Source organism: Mastomys coucha, unplaced genomic scaffold, assembly GCF_008632895.1.
Source record: "Mastomys coucha isolate ucsf_1 unplaced genomic scaffold, UCSF_Mcou_1 pScaffold4, whole genome shotgun sequence".
NCBI classification, from domain to species: domain Eukaryota; kingdom Metazoa; phylum Chordata; class Mammalia; order Rodentia; family Muridae; genus Mastomys; species Mastomys coucha.
Genome location: NW_022196910.1, coordinates 40,090,754 through 40,110,128, shown reverse-complemented (window position 1 = coordinate 40,110,128; position 19,375 = coordinate 40,090,754). Strand labels below are relative to the sequence as shown.

Genomic DNA, 19,375 nt, shown 5'->3' with positions numbered 1-19,375 from the left:
TTTATTTAATTATTAGACAACTTTATTTTTTAATAACATTATTAATCAAAAATATTTTTGATCAAAAGTAGCTCAATGATTAAGGTGATTATGACAAGACCAGCAATGATGTACGTAGTCAGTATTCATACAGAGAGAGTATTAAGTCATCCAATTTAGAATGGCATAGTGTTGGGAGCCAAGCACCCCCGACCCTAAGAAAATGTTGACCTTTATCCTGGTTGAACACCCAGACCTGTTTATGTTGAACCAGCATTCTGAGAGAAACTGCAAGATGTTTCTGGCCTGCGGTCAGCATCTGCCCCAGATGTCCCTTCCTCTTTCTTCCTTTCCCTGTGCCTTAGTCAACCCCCCCTTAGGCCCTCCCTATTTCCTCTCTCTATGCACTTATAATCAGGCCTTTAGCCTTCATTAAACAGACTTTGACAACCATTTGCTTGGTCTCGCTCCCTTTTTTCCGCCCGTTCTTTTTCAGGCTCGGCCTTCCTCGACCCCCCAAATAACTGAGTCCCACGGGACGGGACAGTATAGTAGTATAAATTTTAATGAACTGATAAATCATTGATTGGTAGAAAAATAAACAAAAATAAACATAGAACTTTAAACATTTCTGTGTTTTTAAACTAACACCAATCTATGTAAGGGGCAAGCAAGCCATACTAACAGATAGACTGTTCAGGTATTCTCATTAGGGAAGTCAATTTGTAGTAAGGAAATGCAAGGACTAGAAGTTCCATGATCTTGACTATCATCACATTTCAAAGTTGCCATGCATGCATCTGACTAGGGTTTCCATTGAAGACCAGGAGTATTAGCAGGATTGGAGTAATCAATGACAGTGAACACTCCTAAAATAGTCTGTAGAAAATATCTAAAGAATTCTCAGTAAGTTTCCCTTAAGTGATCATTTTTCAAGTGAAGAAAAAAGTAAGTCTGTTTAAGTGTATTTATAATGTTAAAGTGGGTACACACTTCATAGTTTAAGTTTATTCAATAAAAGAAATAACAATAAAACGTGACCAAGATGGTTATATATTCACAGGAGACATCAAATTTCTCATTTTTCTCTAGCCATAATTTTCATTAATAAGAACAAAAAGACTCAACAGACATCAGACACCAACCTTGCATACATTGGCAGAGAATTTCGTAGTGTTTTTTAAATAGGAATGGACACATGCAGTCCTTCCATTTTCAAATGTCGTGTTCTTAATTATTCTTTGAAATTTCCATACATGTACAAAATATATTTTGTCCACATTTACCTCCCACTCTTTCTTCAAACACTATTAAGATCCCTCCTCCATATTCCTCTCCCAAGTTGATGTCCACTTTCTCTGTCTTCCTTTATAAACAAATGAATCTAAATACTGCTGCCCATATGTGTATAGGAGTGGGGCCAACTACTCGAGCATGGTCAATACACTAGACTCACACCTCTAAGGGAAACTGACTCTTCCTTTCCTAGTAGCCATTGACTAGCACAGCTTCTCCCTATGTATGCTGGAATTTTGACTGGCTTTGATACTGTGCAGGTCTTATTCAGAAAACCTAAGCATGTTAGCCCATGAGTCTAATAGACCTGTTTAATCCAGAAGGTGTTGCTTCACTCCTGTCCTACTCAATCTCTTGCTCTTTCAGAACTTTCTGCTTTCTCTTCCAGAATGTTCCATGAGCCTTGGGGTGGTTTGGATGATGCAGATGGCCCAGTAATGGCAAAGAACTTCAAAGACATATATTATCAGCTGTTTGACCAATTGTATGTTTCTTAATTGAATACTGTCCACTGGGGGAGGGGTGAAAAAGTTTCTCAGGTGAGATACAAGACTGTTGACAGAAATATTAAAAAACAACCCGCCCGTTGTTCCCGTAAATGTGCAGGCAACTCTCTGCCCTGGTGGCCTGACCAGCCATGCACCTGTTTTTCTCTCATAGAGACTCTGATTCAGAACTCCAAAATCTCTCCACCCAGATCACTAGGCTTACACTGGAGAGTCATTACCAGCCTCATGCTTCAATACCCCCAGGACCTTTGTGGTGCACATCAGGCAAACCCACACTTTCACGCTATACCTTTCTCTCTGGAACCCAGGCGAGTTTCTTCAAGAAGAAAAACACCACACAAACTTAGTTCAGAAACAATGGTAACTCAATCTCTGGATGCAACAACTAGAATCTTAATCTTGTAAACCATATTTAATCTAATTTCCACCAGGATTTGCCATAAACTGGAAGACACTAGTAACTACGTCTTGCCCTCATGTTATCCCAGTCCAAAAAGACCCTCTCCATCTCCTCCTCCTCTCTTCTCCTAGCCAACCTTCCAAGTCCTTCCTACTTCCAAGTCCTGTGATTAGTTCCTTTATTCATTAGGGGTTCACAAAAAGTCACCAGTGAGTGAGTGACACTTGACACTCTGTGTCCACAACCCTCCCCAGGAGAGTGAAATTAGCATCAAAATAAAAACAGCCCAGGCGCATCCACAACAGGAGATCTGCACTACTCTAAGAGAATAAAGGTAGATAATTAAAAGGTGATGTGATATGATGTTCATTTAGCAAAATAGTAGTAGTATGTTCTACCCCAAGGCCTATGAGAATCCTAAACATGAGATCCTGGTCATATTTATAGAACCAGAAAAGAGTTTTCTATACAACAAGTCTTAAATGCAACCACAAAGCCACTGGTTACCTCCATAATTGTCATGCCAGTATTACATCCACTAGAGGATAAGTAGAACTGATCCTCTAAAGACCCACCAATTTGTAAGTAGAAGAATGCAAACAGAGATTATCTGCCTAGTGAAAATATAAATCTGAATATTAACTATCAATTAGATAAGAGAAGAGCTTTCTTGGTGGAATGCTGAGCCATTTGATTCCTAGGAATCTATGTGTAATGCTCATATTTCTGTTTGTTTTTTGTTTGCTTTTTGAGGCAATGTTTCTCTGTGGAGCTCTGGCTATCTTGGAACTCACTGAGCTGTCCAGGCTGGCCTCAAACTCAAAGATCCAGGTGTCTCTGCCTCCCCAGTGCTGGGATTGAAGTTACAAGCCACCACAATTTGCCAAGTTTTTATAGATTGATAAAGAACATTTTCAATTCAGAACAGCTGTGCTCCTCTCTTGCCATTTTGATCAGGGAAAATTATTGAACCTCTCTAATTTTCATACTTCACAAGTGGCAGGAAAATACTGTGGAATAAATAAATGTTCCTATAATTTTTTAAACAACACTGTCATGCTTGAATAGAAATGTCCCCATAAGCTCAAACATTTGAATTCTTGATCATTAGGAAGTGGAACTAATGAGAATTTAGGAAGAGTGGCCTTCTTATAGTGAGTACGGACTTGTTTGGGGGGAGTATATCAGTGGAGGTGGTCTTTGGGGTTTCAGAAGCTCTATCAAGGTCCAGTGGCACTCTTTCTCCAGCCATCTGAAGACCTAAATGTAAAACTCTTAACTCTCTAGCCCCATGCCTGTGTGCCTGCTGCCATGCTACCCTCCATGATAAGAAGAGGCTAAACCTCTGAAAGTATAAACAAGCACCAATTAAATGTGATATTATTTCTCTACCCCTGACAGGGGCCAATTCAAGCCAGATTAGATTATGTTAAAAGCAGGTTTATTGGGAAGCTGCTCTCAGACAAATTCACTGGCCCCAAGGAAAGAGGCCAGGAGAGCCAGTTGCCAGTGGAAAGAGAGAGAGAGAGAGAGAGAGAGAGAGAGAGAGAGAGAGAGAGAGAGAGAGAGAGAAGGAGAGGAGAGGAAAACCGAGGAAGAGGAGAGAGAAGAGAGGAGAGGAAGAGAGAGGACAAAGGGAAAGGAAAGGAAAGAAAGAAGAAAGAGAAAAAGAAAGAGAGAGAGAGAGAGAGAGAGAGAGAGAGAGTATGCAAACAGAGGGGAGAGATCAAAATGTCTGGATTATATAGAGTAGAGCCTCTAGGGGAAGGGCAGACCAGCCTCTGAACTGGAAAATTCAAGGTAGGAGGCAGGGTATGCCAGGGAGGAACTGAGGGATGCTGGGAGAATCTGGAAGCAAGGTCTACCTTGGTAAGTAAAATATGCACTTCAGTTCCTTGTTGAAGGGTTTGAAACCAAAGAAAATGCTTTCCTTTATAAGAATTGCCATAATCATGCTGACCCCTCATGGCAATAGAATATTCATTAAGACAAACAATAAAAAGGATTTTATGTACCAGAAAAAAGTAATGAATAACATACTACAAGATAGAAAGAAATCTTAAGGGGTAAAATTGTCTATGTTGGTCTAATATACAAAAAATAATGGATTGATTAGAGGTTGATAATGAGATGAAATTTAGGATAGGTTTTGGTGATAATGTTGGCTCATGACTATGAACTTGGCACTCAGAAAGATGACAAAGAATTGTCAGGAGTTCACAGCTATCCCTGAGAATGAGATGAGATTAAAAATGAAGAACTAAATTTGATGAGATTTTTATCCTAAAAGAAAATAAAGCCAAATGTAGATAGTAAGGAGTCTTTGGCAATCCCGAGGACATCTTTTTTTTTATTAGATAGTTTCTTTATTTATATGTCATATGGTTTCTTCTTTCCCAGTTTCCCCTCCAAAAAACAAACAAACAAGCAAACAAAAACAACAAGAACAAACCCCTGTTGCCTGCCCCCTCTGAGGACATCTTTAAGTGGGTATTCTTACAAGGTGGAGGAGCAATGGATGGATACATCAAAACAGCAGTCATCGCCCTAGTGCCAGTCAGGAGTTTAGCCTGTTTTCACAAATAAGATTTGATTGAATTCTATCTGTGCCATTTGATTTTTTTTTTCCTTTTGCTTGTAGCAGCTTTTCTTCTGTAACAGGAGGGCTTAATACTTGTGACAGGACCATGCTCCCCAACAAAATTTTAGAATATTTATTATCTAAACCTTTAAACCCTTTGCTAACTTCTGTTATAAGGAATTATTTTGAGGCTTCAGAATGAAAAAAAAACAGCTATCTTTTTCATGAGAAAATGTCGAAATGAATTTCTCTACAGTCCTGATTCCTTGTTCTTTATCATTTGAGAGGTCTCATGTGATAGTCCTTAGAATATTAAGGACAATAATGGCAAGGTGGAAGATTACTGATATCTGTGACTCACAGACACAAAAACCTCAGGCTCAGGTCCAAGAAGAAGGCTGATTTAAAATGTATTTTAGTTACAGTAATTACAATACCTCCACATAGGACATTTCATATAACCTCAAATGTTATTTTATCATCTTTAGTATTAAACAATAAATCTTGATATAGCTTTTGGGATTGGAGAATGGTTAACTGCATAAGTGTCTATACAATAGATGGGTAGATTAGATGGGTGATATATTAGTGAGTCTTCATTCCTCTTCAGTAGCTCATTTTCTCCCCCTTATTCATCATCGTCATCTCATTTATTTCTTCTTGGCCAAAAAGGAAATTCCCTTAACAAATCTATATTGCTAAAAAGTATGGTAAAACATATAACTCACCAAAATTAGACATAGATGAGGCTATTTTTTTTAAAACCCCATCTTCAATTTTTCTTAGATTCGTGCCCTTTTTCTCTTTTATGCAGCAGAAGTCTAGACAAGTTTTACCATAAGTCAGGTTAACTTAACATCTGACATGTCCACATGATTGCTAAAACGTATCACTATTCATAAACTACATCTCATTTTAGGAATGATCAAAGTGTAAATTATAATGGTTCCATTGCTATATAAAAGTGATCCTAAAATTGTTCCTTGGAATTTTGTTATTTAGCCCTGAGAAAAATCTTCAAGCCAGAAGGAACTTCACTGAAATACATTGGGATTCAAAGTCAGTCTTCTATGAAAATCCAAAGAATATGTATGGAAATGTCAACTTTGTTAAGCTTAGAAGTCAGCCCAACAGTTCATCTCTCTCTCTCTCTCTCTCTCTCTCTCTCTCTCTCTCTCTCTCTCTCTCTCTCTCTCTCTCTCTTTCTCTCTCTCTCTTTCTCTCTCCTTTCTCCCTCTTTGTCCCTTTCTTTTTCCCCTCCCATCTTTCTTTGCTTATTTTTATTTCTTTCTTCTTCCCTTGCTCTGTCTCCTCCCTGCTCACTTCTCCCTTCTCCCCATCAGGTAGAATGGAGTTAAGTAGGTATGTAATTGATTACTCTGTGGACACCCACCTTATGGTCCAGTTTTCTATCTTTTGATCCAGTTTTTATATAGTTAAACTAAAATTAATAATCCTTTTTTAACAGCTGCTAATGTGTCCAGTGTGATTACTAATGGTGACCCATACATTTTCAATATTAGTATTTTAGTATTTGATCTCCTTATACTATAATATGTAGATAGCCTGTGTTTTATATGTTAACAGCCATTTAGTCACTAGAAGAAAATTATTCTGCAAATGTATTAGTATGACTAAATTATCTATAATTATGCATTCTTCTTAAAACTGCTCACCTGAATAGCATTTAAGGATATTTTCCATAAATATTATTTATTCCTTTTTTCTTTTTTCTTTTTTTTTTTTGTTTTGGTTTTTTGGTTTTTTGGTTTTGTTGAGACAGGGTTTCTCTGTATAGCCCTGGCTGTCCTGGAACTCACTCTGTAGATCAGGCTGGCCTCAAACTCAGAAATCCGCCTGCCTCTGCCTCACAAGTACTGGGATTAAAGGTGTGCACCACCACTGCCTGGCAATATTATTTATTCTTAATATTCCTTTTGCTAATAATATCTTATAGAAAATAGAATTTATGAAATCAACTTATCAAAGTCTGCTATCTATAAAAAACTCAAAAAAGTTTCTGAACTTCTTAGACTTTTTGCATTCTAGGAAAGTAGTATGGATCTTCACCTGAGTATGTTGTTTTCTAGAGCTGATTTAGATGGACTGACAGTTGCCACTGTTTTGACTAGACTTCAGAATAATAAATCAACTGCTTCATTGTAGATAGTCAACTCTCAGCTTGACATGAACAAATGAGCCAAGCAGTACACTGAGGAGAAAACCTAGTATTGTTGTTTATTCTGTATCAATTATAAAAATATTTTCAGATTAACATTTCTTGAATAGATGGAAATATAGGTCATAAAATATATTTTAAAAGAAACTGCTTCTAAATCAAGTTCAACATACCAAAATGGATGGAAAGATATTTTGACTTTTGGAGAGAACCTGGGTTTGATTCACAGTACCACATCCAAAGATCTTCTAGGTCTATGTGATCCAGCTGGAATACAGCCACACCTTTATTCCCAGAAAAGAGAGGCAAGCAAATCTCTGAATTCAAGGCCAATCTGGTATAGAGCAAGTTCAGGCCAAGAAAATAGTCAGAAGTAATATAAGCAGGAAAACTTATATCATTATATTACAGAGAGATTTAATTTGAAGTACTAAAGTAGAAATCTTAAAAGAAATACTAACAACATGCTTAAGTCCAGCCAAACACACAAGAAGAACCTAGAAGATAATCATATATCTTTATGACACATACACATTCTGTTTAGAGGAGAAAGAAAAGGACAACGAGTTATATTGCTTGCCAGAGAATCTACACAGTCTGTGCATTATAATTTTTAGAGCAACCTTCCAAGTCTTCCTTGGAACATACTTGATGGAAATTTTTCCCTTTGAAAATTTCTAAAGTGTGAATAGAAGAGTCTGGAGAAGTAGTGTGTGTCTAAAGTATGTATTGCTCTTTCAAAGGACTAGCATTCGGGTCCCAGCTCAAGCTTCAGGATACCTGATGCCCCTGGTCTCCATGGACTCCAACACTCAAGTGCATTTATCCAGACATAAGCACAAACACATATACATAACTTAAAAAATAATAAAACTTCTGTGTAATGAAAAGTAATCTTTCAGTTACCTAGTTTTCAGGAGAAACACTGTTTAAAGAGATCTGAGATTTCAAAAATGATGTGTGTGTGTGTGTGTGTGTGTGCGCGCGCGCGTGTGCATGTGCGTATGTGTGTGTGTGTGTATGTGTGTATGTGTGTGTGTTATACAAGTTCATATGCTCAGAGACCAGAAGTCCGCGTGCTTCTGCCTCTCAAGTGCTGGGATTAAAGGCATGCTCCACCACTGCCCAGCTGGAAGCATTCTTAATTGTTGAGTTATTTCTTCAGATTCTTCAAACTGCCACTTGAGATTACTAGCCAGAAACTGAGTTGGTCTGTTGCCAAGGATCAGCCTCAGCTTGGAGAGGGGTTCTAAGGAAGTGTTGTTTGGGAGCCATGAAACAAAGAACTTGAAGTCAAATCATAGATTACAAGCTGCTGGCCTATGTTCTTCTGAAAGACAGTTTACCAGACTCTGCTTTCTCTGTCTCTGTCTCTGTCTCTCTCTGTCTTTCTCTGTCTTTGTCTCTCTCTGTCTCTGTATTTCTCTTTCTCTGTCTCTGTCTCTCTCTTCCCCTCCCTCCCTCCCAGGGTTTAAACTACCAACCAAGGCGTACAAATGGAAGGAACCATGGCTCCAGCTACACATGTAACAGAGGATGGCCTTGTCAGGCATCAATGGGAGAAGAGACCCTTGGTCCCTTGGAGGCTCTATGCCCCAATGTAGGGGAATTTGAGGGCGGGGAAGCAGGAGTGGGTGGGTGGTTAGAGGAACACCCTTATAGAAGCAAGGGATAGGAGATGAAATAGGGGGGTTTCAGAGGGAAAACCAGGAAAGGGGATAACACTTGAAAAGTAAATAAAGAAATTTTCTAATAAAAATTTCAAAAAAATTTAAAAAATTCTCTCTAGATAGCTCATCTCTTGCAGATCAAAAGCTCAGTCTTTTTTTTTTTTTTTTGACATATCAACTCAGATTCCCTTTTGCTATCTGATGAATCACCATCCCATGACCCTAGCTCCTTGATTATCAGAAAGAAACAGCAAGCATAAGCACAGACAATAGATAGCTGGGTAGGACTTTACCCTGAAATTGCCATTGCCGGGTGGGGTCTTGCCCTGCCATCACTACTGCCTGAAACTCTTTATCTCCATCCTTACTATCTTTCTGACAAGCTGGCTTATATAGTACAGCTGCCTCTGTTCCTTTAGATCTGTGAAGCTTCTTACACAATTCATATTGCAGCCTTATATTTTGCATAGTTGAGAAATCACATGTTTTTGAACTTTTGTTTTTAGAGTTCTTGCCCTCAACCTGAGGGCTACTCTGAAGGTTTCATTTTGCTGAGACATCAGCCACACCCCTGACTCCTGGACTCATGGTGTCTCTGATTATCATGGAATCATTGACCTTGGCAGAGAGAACATTCCTAGAAGGAGGAGCATGAAACTATGTACATTATCATACAAACAAGCCTAATGCCCACAGTAACCATCAACACGCATGGAGACCCATGCCATACTGGCTCTGTTCCAGGGGCAGGAATCATGTCATTCTGTCCCTACTATGGCCATGCAAGGCTTGGCAGTCTGTCTAATACTAGGAGTCAATATTAGGATGCCAACCCAAAGTTTTAGGCTAAGTCAATTAGAATGTCTTAGAGGTAAAGTTTTAAAAATGTTCTGAAAGATTAAATTTTCTTGATTACCACTAACATCAGCTTATAACACACATCTACAAAATGTCTGAAGAAAATGGTCCACCAAGCAAACAAAAAATGACTCTTCCTTGCATGCCTTCCCTTCTCTTATCAAATTTTCTTTCTTTCTTTTTTTTTTTTTTTGGTTTTTGAGACAGGGTTTCTCTGTATAGCCCTGGCTGTCCTGGAACTCACTCTGTAGACCAGGCTGGCCTTGAACTCAAATCCGCCTGCCTCTGCCTCCCAAGTGCTGGGATTAAAGGCTCAAATTTTCTTATATCCAACTTCTTGAGATGTTACCCAAGATTCTGTACCCTCTGGCTTCCACCATTCTTTTGAACCTTACAGATTTTTCTTATTCCACCTCAAATTCTATGTACTGTATATACTACCTGTATTGATTGATTTCTATGGCACATACTTCCTCCTTACATTACACTCTTATTTATGCAATGTTATATTCTCTGCATTCTGTTGAACTTTACTTGGCTTAATCTCACTTACAGCCAAGATCTTAGTTGACTTGACTCAAAAGAAGTGATTCGGTATCAATCTTTATCCAGATTACTATGATGTACTTGTTGATACTATTTACCCATGTAATTGTCAATATCCCTTGATAATCTATATTCTCTATTGAGGCTGAAGGCTCTATTTATTGTCTTATGTATAGAGGCAATTTTACAAGTAACAAAATCTTTGACGATCATCTGCTTTTTCCAGATATATGAAAAAAAGTAACCAAAGGCAGGGAGAATAAATGGGAGAATCTTCTAACATAATGCTCTTTTTTCTATATATTGAGATACTATAGAATTGTAGAGATGTGGTTTAAGTTAGGTACTCCATAACTTTAATTCAACAAATAAGTTTTTCTTATAATTATTATGTCACATATTATTAATTTATGTTTTTATGCCCCCATCTCGATATGCAGGCTGTCAATTTAATCATTGGTAATATCATAATAACTATATACATGGCACCAAATTAAATTATTTTATAAAATTGAAATGATCTCAAAATAAGTATTAATGTTTTCTATTGTTAGTGTTACCAAACATCTGTTTGTTTTATCTAGACAGGATGTACATTATTACTAATATTTTGAAGATGCCTATTTTGATTAAAACACAAACTTGACTTACATAGTAATACTAATTAAATGAGGATAATATGCTGTGACTGATAAATTATTTTGAATATAACTTTAAACATTTTATTCTTTGTTTATACCTTTCATTACAGAGATATAAGGTGCAATCTCATTCTCTTATTTGCATAATGTATCTTAAAATAATAGTTCAATCTCATTTTAATTGGAAACCTTCTTTTTGACATCAAAATACTAAACAGGAAGCACCTAAAAACGAAGGAATGATCAAGAGAACAAAGACTGTCTGAATGAATGTGTGCCACAAAACCTCTAGTGTTATATTCATGACCTGTATTCTACATCTCTCCAAAAGGTAGAGCTTGACTTCAAAGCATGTCACTGTGGAATAAATTCACCAAACTGACAATCAAAATGCTCACACTTGCATAAACTAAATTTTAATGAATGCCTTAACTTCCATAATATTAAAAACACATTTGGAACACAACTTACTCATAACTTCCTCTCTATATAGGTTAGTATCACGCAATCCATGTAATCTGATGAAAATGTCTATACAATTACTAATTTCTAACATGTCATACAGGTCCTCAGTTTTAAAATAAGCATAGCTTTTGTATTGCATTTATATCTTAGTTATTGTTCTATTGCTGTAAAAAGACATCATGATCAAGGCAGCCCTTACAATAGAAAGCATTTAATTGGGTGCATGTTCAATCTATGATCATGACAGGAGGCAGACAGGGATGGCTCTGCAGCTATACTTGAGAATTTTACATCCTGACCTACAAACAGTAGGGAGACAGGGAGGGAGTGGGAGAGGGAGAAGAGAGGGGAGAGTCTCTCTCTTATGTCCTCCTTTGCTGCTGCTGTTGCTTCTTCTTCTTTGTCTTCTTCTTTTTCGTTTTCGTCTTTGTCTTCATCTCCTTCCTCACTATAATAATTTTTTGTCTTTTTTTTTTTTTTTTTTTTTTTTGCCTAGATGTTACCCTCTTTCTTCTTCACTAAATACTTCTGCGGTTTCTACACACTTTCAAGCTACAAGGAATTTCTTTTCTCCATGGTGATTATCACATTCCTATTGATGCTATACTTTTAAAGTGCAGTTACTGAGTTTGTTTCTCCTAGTGGATTTTTGTGTTCACAGTCATAATTCCACTACCTAGAACATTAACTTTGACACATAATTCACTTGTATAGGATAAATAGAATCCTTTGCCAGGCATTGGTGGCGCATGCCTTTAATCCCAGCACTTGGGAGGCAGAGGCAGGCAGATTTCTGAGTCTGAGGCCAGCCTGGTCTACAGAGTGAGTTCCAGGACAGCCAGGGCTACACAGAGAAACGGTATCTTTAAAAAAACAAACAAAAAAGGATAAAAGGATAAATAAATAATTCTAGAATCCCTAGAGTACAAGGCAGGTAAACTTACCTCAGATTTACAGACATGAAATTAAGGTAAATACCTATATCAATATTATCGTATATAACAGATGTACAAATATTAAAAAGATGTTTCAGAAAAAATAGCTATCCATTGTCATCTATGTTATAATATTCCTTTATAACTTTCATTAAAAGCTCAGATAAATTTTATTATTATCATTCTATTAAGGCATATGATACAAAAAGGCTAAATAGCTGTTCCCTAGTCCTAGGCTGCTTAAATATATATAATTACCTCCAAGTTCACCACCTTTCCATCAGTTCATGATTGAGCTACTATAGCAACCCAGCCTCTGACTCCCTTTCAGGTTCTCTTCAGCCTCTAGGTTCTCATGTCTGAAGATTCTGTGATGTAGAAACTGCAAATTTGAACTGATCTTAGGCTCTTATCTTCTTAATTATGTTCTCCCTCTTCCCCCATAAGTACAGTCACAATTTAAATGCTTCTGCAATTGTTGATTACCACTCTTACAATATGCCAGATGTTATCTCATTTAAATTATGCCCACACACTGCAGGTGCAAATTGCAGGCCAACACTGAGCAAATTGGGACATAAGTATGTCTGTATTTTTATTCCATCTATGTGCATGGCCCAATGTAAATCATTTTCGTCAGTTTTATTCTGATTTCCTCTTGCCTAGCAGAATTTTGAAAAGTTCTGAAATTATTTATCACATTTTATAGAATTAAAAAAAAACTTTATCATTTAGGTAGACAGGATTTCTTAGACAACAAAATAATAACCTTGTACATTTTGTTCAAATAAATATAGTGTGAGTCTAATCTGTTATATGAATTTGTGAAAATATCTTATGAGTTATGATAATAAGATATTGGAAATCTATAAACAAGTCAATCTCTATAATCTTGTAGTCACTCTTCATTTACTTTGAGAGTAATTATTTATAAGTGTGTTTCTCTTCACTGTTCTATGCTTTTATGTCTAAAAATATAACACCTTGCAATTCTGTGTGGAATTCTCAGTGTGTACTGGCTTTGGGAAAGAAAGGGTCCATCAAAAGAGAAAATATATAGAATGTCTCTAATAAGGAAATGCACAACTTGGAAAATAGTCGGGCTACCGTTCCTAACCTTTAAGAAACTATTATGTTTCATCACATTTCAGATATAGTCATTTGTTTAACATTTTTCATAGTACTAAGAAAGAACTTAAATTAGTGCAAATTACAATGCAGATTAATATTTTGTTTATTTGGTGAGTTGATATTATAGATCAAACTAACATTTTCATTTATTTTACATTAAAGAGAAAATAGTAAGTTGGTAAAGGCACTCATAAAAAATTGTTTTCATTCAAACTTACTCCTCCAAATCACAATATTTCCATTTACTATATTTAACTCAGAATAACGTCTCTTAAGACATCAAAAGAACTGTTGATATTTAATATTGAATTCTCTAAAGAATCCACTACTTGAGTCTCCAGCCTATCTTGTAAAAGTCAGATATTTTAGTTCCATGGACTTGATTTTGATATTCTCTTAAACTTCACAAAGAAACTTATAGATTATCTCTTGCAGCAATATGAAGTCTCTCTCTCCCTCTCCCTCTCTCTCTCTCTCTCTCTCTCTCTCTCTCTCTCTCTCCCTCTCTCTCCCTCATGTGGTGTTCAAATGTCCTATTACTTTTTAAGGGTCGGGGTTGTGATTGTAGAAGGGTAGCAGAACAAGTCAGCCCTCATTAGGATGCTTGTTGCATATAGAAAGATTTGGACTGAAAGAACTCTTCCCACTTTTATCTCTTACAGAGAGAAGAAACCGCCACATGGAAGCCATCCTCCCTCCTCTAGATAAAGATCCCAATCCTCAGGACAGAGAATGGAGATGGACGGCTCTTCTCAAACAGACGTGATGAAAATCACTCGCTTCTCTTGCTTTCTCACATAGGTAAGCTACTGCACACAACTGTCTCTCCTTTTTCAGCATCTTTCATAATCATGGAGGCTTAGCCTCTTCTTTTGAATTTCATCTTCTAGAAAAATATAGAAGTCACATAAACCTCCTACTTGCTACATATTTTTCCAAGTTTCTTCTTAATTTATCTATTACTGATTTAATTCTCAGTCTTATGAAAAATGATAGGGGGGTAGAGAATGAATTTGTTGCCCCTATGTTGTTTCGTCATTTCATAAAACTTAAAGTCCAAAGGTTCTGAAAGGGTTGGCAGCACTCACTTCCACTTTTTGCTTTTTGGCAATTCCAAAATATCAGCATTTTACAAAACTGAAACTACACACACACACACACACTCACACACTCATACACACACACACACACACACACAACCATAAACACAGTCATACACAAATACAAACAAACATACACAATAAATATGCTTTTCAAATAAACAAAGTCTCTGGTACAAGAATAGCAATCTACAAATGATTTTAATCCCTAACAGATACCATGTTCCTACAGCCCTAACATAGCATCACCGGACCATGAACTCCCATGCTATACATTTACATTTTTGAATTGGGAGACTTAGTGATGGCACTCCAAGTTATTTAAAGTCCAGACCTCCTCAGATACAGGAGATAGGCATGTCTCCTCATCCTCCCTTCCTCATAATATATATTAACCTCTCAGCCTGAGTTGTTGAAGACAAACCAACTAAGTTCTCTTTCAAAAAGAAGGAAGTTCAAAGATATCACTTGTGGCCACTTAACAATTATAAACCAGTCATTTTAAAAGATTGCTTTACATAGGTTATTTTTACACATTTAAACAACAAATCCCTAAAATTAACAGGACATATATATGTTAGAGATTCTTACAACTAAAATTTGAGGAATTCAAATCCCACCCCTGGCTGTTCACTTTCTTGTTGATTTGGGACATGTTACTCCTTCTGTTTTATTAGTGATGCTATCTTCTCATCTTGGGAACCACTTCCTTATCAAGACACCACTTCATGTTTATGCTTATTTATATGCAAATCACACACTGTTTCATTTTGTATTTGATGTCTGTTGCCACCTTAAGTGATTATGTGTATTTCCTGGGGGGAGGGAGTCTCAATTAATTAAAATCCCTTGGGCCTGACAGATGAAGTTTCTTGATCACAGTCAGAATTTAAAACTTTTGCAGGAATAGACAATAAAGAGAATGGATAACATTCGTGAGTTGTCTTAATGTTTCCCTATAGAAGTAAGTGTTGTATAAAAAACACTAGCCACTGTAACAGATAGAAGAGGCAGAGTTCAATTTGGTTCATAATCACCACCATAATGCTATACTTGGTCATGAAAAAGAATAGCTTTAGCAGATAACTTCACTTTTTTGAAGGAAAATTGTCTTTAGAGTATACATGCCGGTATTATTTTAGGGGTTGATTGGCACAGAACCTATCTTAAATATAAAGAAGATAGATTATTTGTCATAGTACTTTACATATCTTTAGGACCGCACAAAAATGCTTACATTTAAAGAGTTGTGTCATGCACGAATGTAATTTCATTATTTAAGAGGCCAGAACAGAAAGATTGTGTGTTTCAAGATGGAATGTCTCAAAACAAGCAAATGGACACTCACAAGATCATATCCATACATTGTATAAGCTACCTATGTGATGGTATTTTAAGGAAAGCGATCAAACTCACTTTATGCAACCATAAGGAAAGGGAATCTAGATCTCCATTCTTTTCTAAAAGATCTTCTGATGTCTCTCTAATCTTTCTCTCTACTTTGCCGCATCTGAGTGCATGTATATTTCAAAAATACATATGCACACATGATTACACATGTGTGCATAGTTGGAGGCAGGGCTTTGCATCTTACCTGAGCAGGGCCCTCGTGCATCATGAGCAGTCCACTCCTTTTCATTGTGGCAGAATTACTACTATATATTCCAAATATGATAAGACATATCACTAATACTTAGAAGATTGTCATGTTAGTTGTAAAAGGCACAGGAGGACGAAGTAAAGCAAAGCTGAGTCAGGATTATGAGAATTAGTAATTTCTAAACTCAGTACATGGTTTCAACTGTGTTTTGTTCTTTCTTTCCTAAAAGTTGAGTATAAAAAAGAAGTAGCTAATTGAGGGTTTCATTACTTAAAGTTTTATTGCTTATAAATAATGGTGCCATAAGAATATACAAATTATTCAGCAAATAGAAAGTATAATTATTTTATGCCTCATTGGAAGATAGAAGCACCAAGAATGGTCCCTAAGGATCCAAAGTGCTTGGGTATTATTATTCACCATATTCATTAAACAGGGAGTGAAAAATGTAAATGAGTGTACAACCAAATCTATAATAAAAGATGTTAGAAGTGAAAGATAATAAATCAGCTTGATCAAAATTGCAAATGGATATGGACAGCTGGGGAAATTATTCAGATGAGAAAAAGATGAGTGTTAATAGAAAGAACAGAAAGATAATGAATCTGAAGGAAAATTAGACATGGCATAAGAAGTTGATGTGCATCAGAAGTAATGATCAGGAACCCAATTGTAGAGTATATGTTGATAAACTGAAAAAAAAAAAAACCCAATGCTCTAAGGTCAGGGATATGATAAAAGAGCTGATTATGTTACAATTTCCCTAAATTAAACAAATGGTAAAGAAAGAAAAATTATAATACCATTTAACTATGTCATAAAATTTATGTATAGCTTAGTGGATGTTTTAGGAAGTTTTACAATTTAAGAACAAAGTAACATTTGCAGCAAAAGCTAACTGTTTAGCCTGAGATGACTGAAAAGTTTGTGTTAAGACCTGCAATTCCCTGACATATACCCATACATAGATTAGCATCTGTATATGATGTCTGCCTGCTTTTTCTTTTTCTCCTTTCTTTATTTATTCTTCTCTCATACATTACATCCCAAACACATTTCCACCCCCCCAGTTCTCCCCTAACTCCCCTCTCCTGTAGCACTCCTCCTCCTCCATTTTCCTTTAGAAAAGAGCAGGCGATTGGGTTTTCTACTTGTAGTCTTCTTGTACATTTCTTCTGAGACTCTGAACTCCAAGCTCCATTGTAGACTTATTAATTGAATTTACATTGGACTACTGTCTTAGTTAGGGTTTTACTGCAGTAAATATACAGCATGACCAAGGCAACTCTTATAAAGAACATTTAATTAGGACTGATTTACAGATTCAGAGGTTCAATCCATTATCATCAAGGAAACATGGCAGAAACATGGTAGTATCCAGGCAGGCATGGTACAGAAAAAGCAGAGAGTTCTACATCTTCATCTGAAGGCTACTAGCAGAATACTGGCTTCAAGATAGCTAGGATGAGGGTCTCAAAGCCCAGGCCCACAGTAACATACATATTCCTATAAGACCACACCTCCAAATAGTGCCACTCCATAGACCAAGCATATTCAAACTATTACATTCCACTCCCTGGCCGCCATAGGATTGTTCTATGGAGGCCAAACCTAGACATACCATGATAAAAAAAGTACATTTAACCCAACTTCCAAAGTCCCCATTGTCTATAGTAGTATCAACAATGTTAAAAGTCAAAGGTTCAAAGTATATTCTGAGATCCACCCAACCATTTAACTGTAATGCCTGAATCAAGACAGGAAACCAGCTGGGCAAACTACAAACCCTGCATCTCCATGTCTGAGATCAAAGCAGTTTTCAGATCTCCAATTTCTTTTTCATCTTTGTTGACTGCAGCAAACTTCTTTTCCTGGGCTGGTTCCATTTCCTTTTAGCAACATTCCTCAGGAGATAACCTATGGCTCTAGCACCTTGAAAATCTTGAGGTCTCCAAGGCAACTTCAATGTTACATTTTCTTGTTTCAATGTCTGGGATCCACACATGATCTTCTGGGCTTCTCCAAAGTGCTGGTGTCACTTCTCCAGCTCTGCCCTCTGTAGCACTCTAATCTCAAGTTGATGCTCTCCATTCTTGCTGTTGTTCTTGGTGATCATCCCATGGTACTGGCATCTCTAGTAAACTGGGGGTCTTCTGCTGCAACTAGGCTTCACTAATAGCCTCTCATAGGCTCTTTTCATAGTGCCAGGTCTCAAATCCTTTGAATGACCCCTTCAGTCCTTGGCCTTCTACTACAACTGAGGCTTACCTTAACCAATGGCCTTTCATGACCTCTGACATTGCCAAGCCTCAGCTACTCTTCATGACCCCTTCATACATTCAAAACCAGTACCACCAGGCTGACTTGTATGCATTACTAAGTACAGCTACAGCATGAGTTATAACCTTGGCTATTTCTGAAACACGGCTTATTTTTTTTTTTTACCGAACATTTTCTACTTTATTTCAATACAATTTTCAACATACAGTCTACTATTTTTTTCAAGATATTTGAAGACTTAAAACAAAATTTCTATAGACTACTTGCAAACAGTACATTTTAAGTAAAATGCTTACATTCTTATTTGAAAACAAAAATCAGGTTTAAAAAAAAAATGTGTCAAGTTCTGCTCCCTGTTGCAATCTTGAGGCTATTCCTTTTCTTCTTTGCGTCTGTCCTTCTTCTCTTCATTATTTTCCATAGTCTCTTCTTCATCTTCAACAATCCCATCTCCTTGATATTTGTCATGAGTCCATTTTGGACTGCTACCTGATTTTTTGAAATTAAAGCGCCCTCTGCCGCGTTGAAATGTACCACGACCTCTTCCTCTTTTGGCCCAGTAATCCACACCATCATCTCTGTCATCATGGAAGGTCCCTCGTAGTCTGCTACCTCCTGCAAAGCCTGAGTAGTCTTTCATCTCATGGTGAGTTTTAAACTCGTCTTCTCTTTCTTTCTTACTCTCTTTTTCTTCTTGAGAACTGGGTGAGGAAGGTGATGCTGAAGAGGACGATGACCGGGAATGATCTTGCTCTCTACCTTTGTGTTTGCTGTCATCTCTGTAAGGTTTATATTCCTTGTAATCCTTTGGTGCTTTTTCTTGCTTTCTTGATGCACTGGACTCCCTGGAGCTCTTGGAATCTCCCCGCTCTTTACTTCTGTCTTTACGGCGACGGTCAATGTCATGCCGAAGATCAGCCGAATCACACCTTAATTTTTTATCTCCCTTTTGAATTTCTTCTTTAAAAACTCTCTCCTCTCCTGCTAAACGGGTATGCTTCCTCAGTGCGCTTGGAGAGATGTCAATCCTCCTGTGTATCTCAGGGCTCTTTTGCCTGGTACTATGTTCTTCAGTAGCTTTCTGGTATGAAGTAAACCTCTCGTTTAGGGTCACTGCAGGTGATTTGAAGTATTGCTCTTTTACATGATGAACCAAGGATACAATGTGTTGTATAAATGATTCAGAAGTGCTTTTGCTGGCCTGA

General features: G+C 37.0%; 2 pseudogenes across 1 annotated transcript in view; both read right to left on the bottom strand.

Moving 5' to 3' along the window:
- The window catches only part of LOC116076550, an 85,131-nt pseudogene extending 69,202 nt beyond the window's left edge, over positions 1–15,929 (bottom strand).
- Positions 15,930–18,322: 2,393 nt separating this feature from the next.
- Positions 18,323–19,375, bottom strand: part of LOC116076549 — a 3,323-nt pseudogene continuing 2,270 nt past the window's right edge. Inside the window, exon 2 of the transcript XR_004112976.1 lies at positions 18,323–19,371. The product of XR_004112976.1 is annotated as a bcl-2-associated transcription factor 1 pseudogene (transcript). The remainder of the gene's footprint in view (positions 19,372–19,375) is intronic.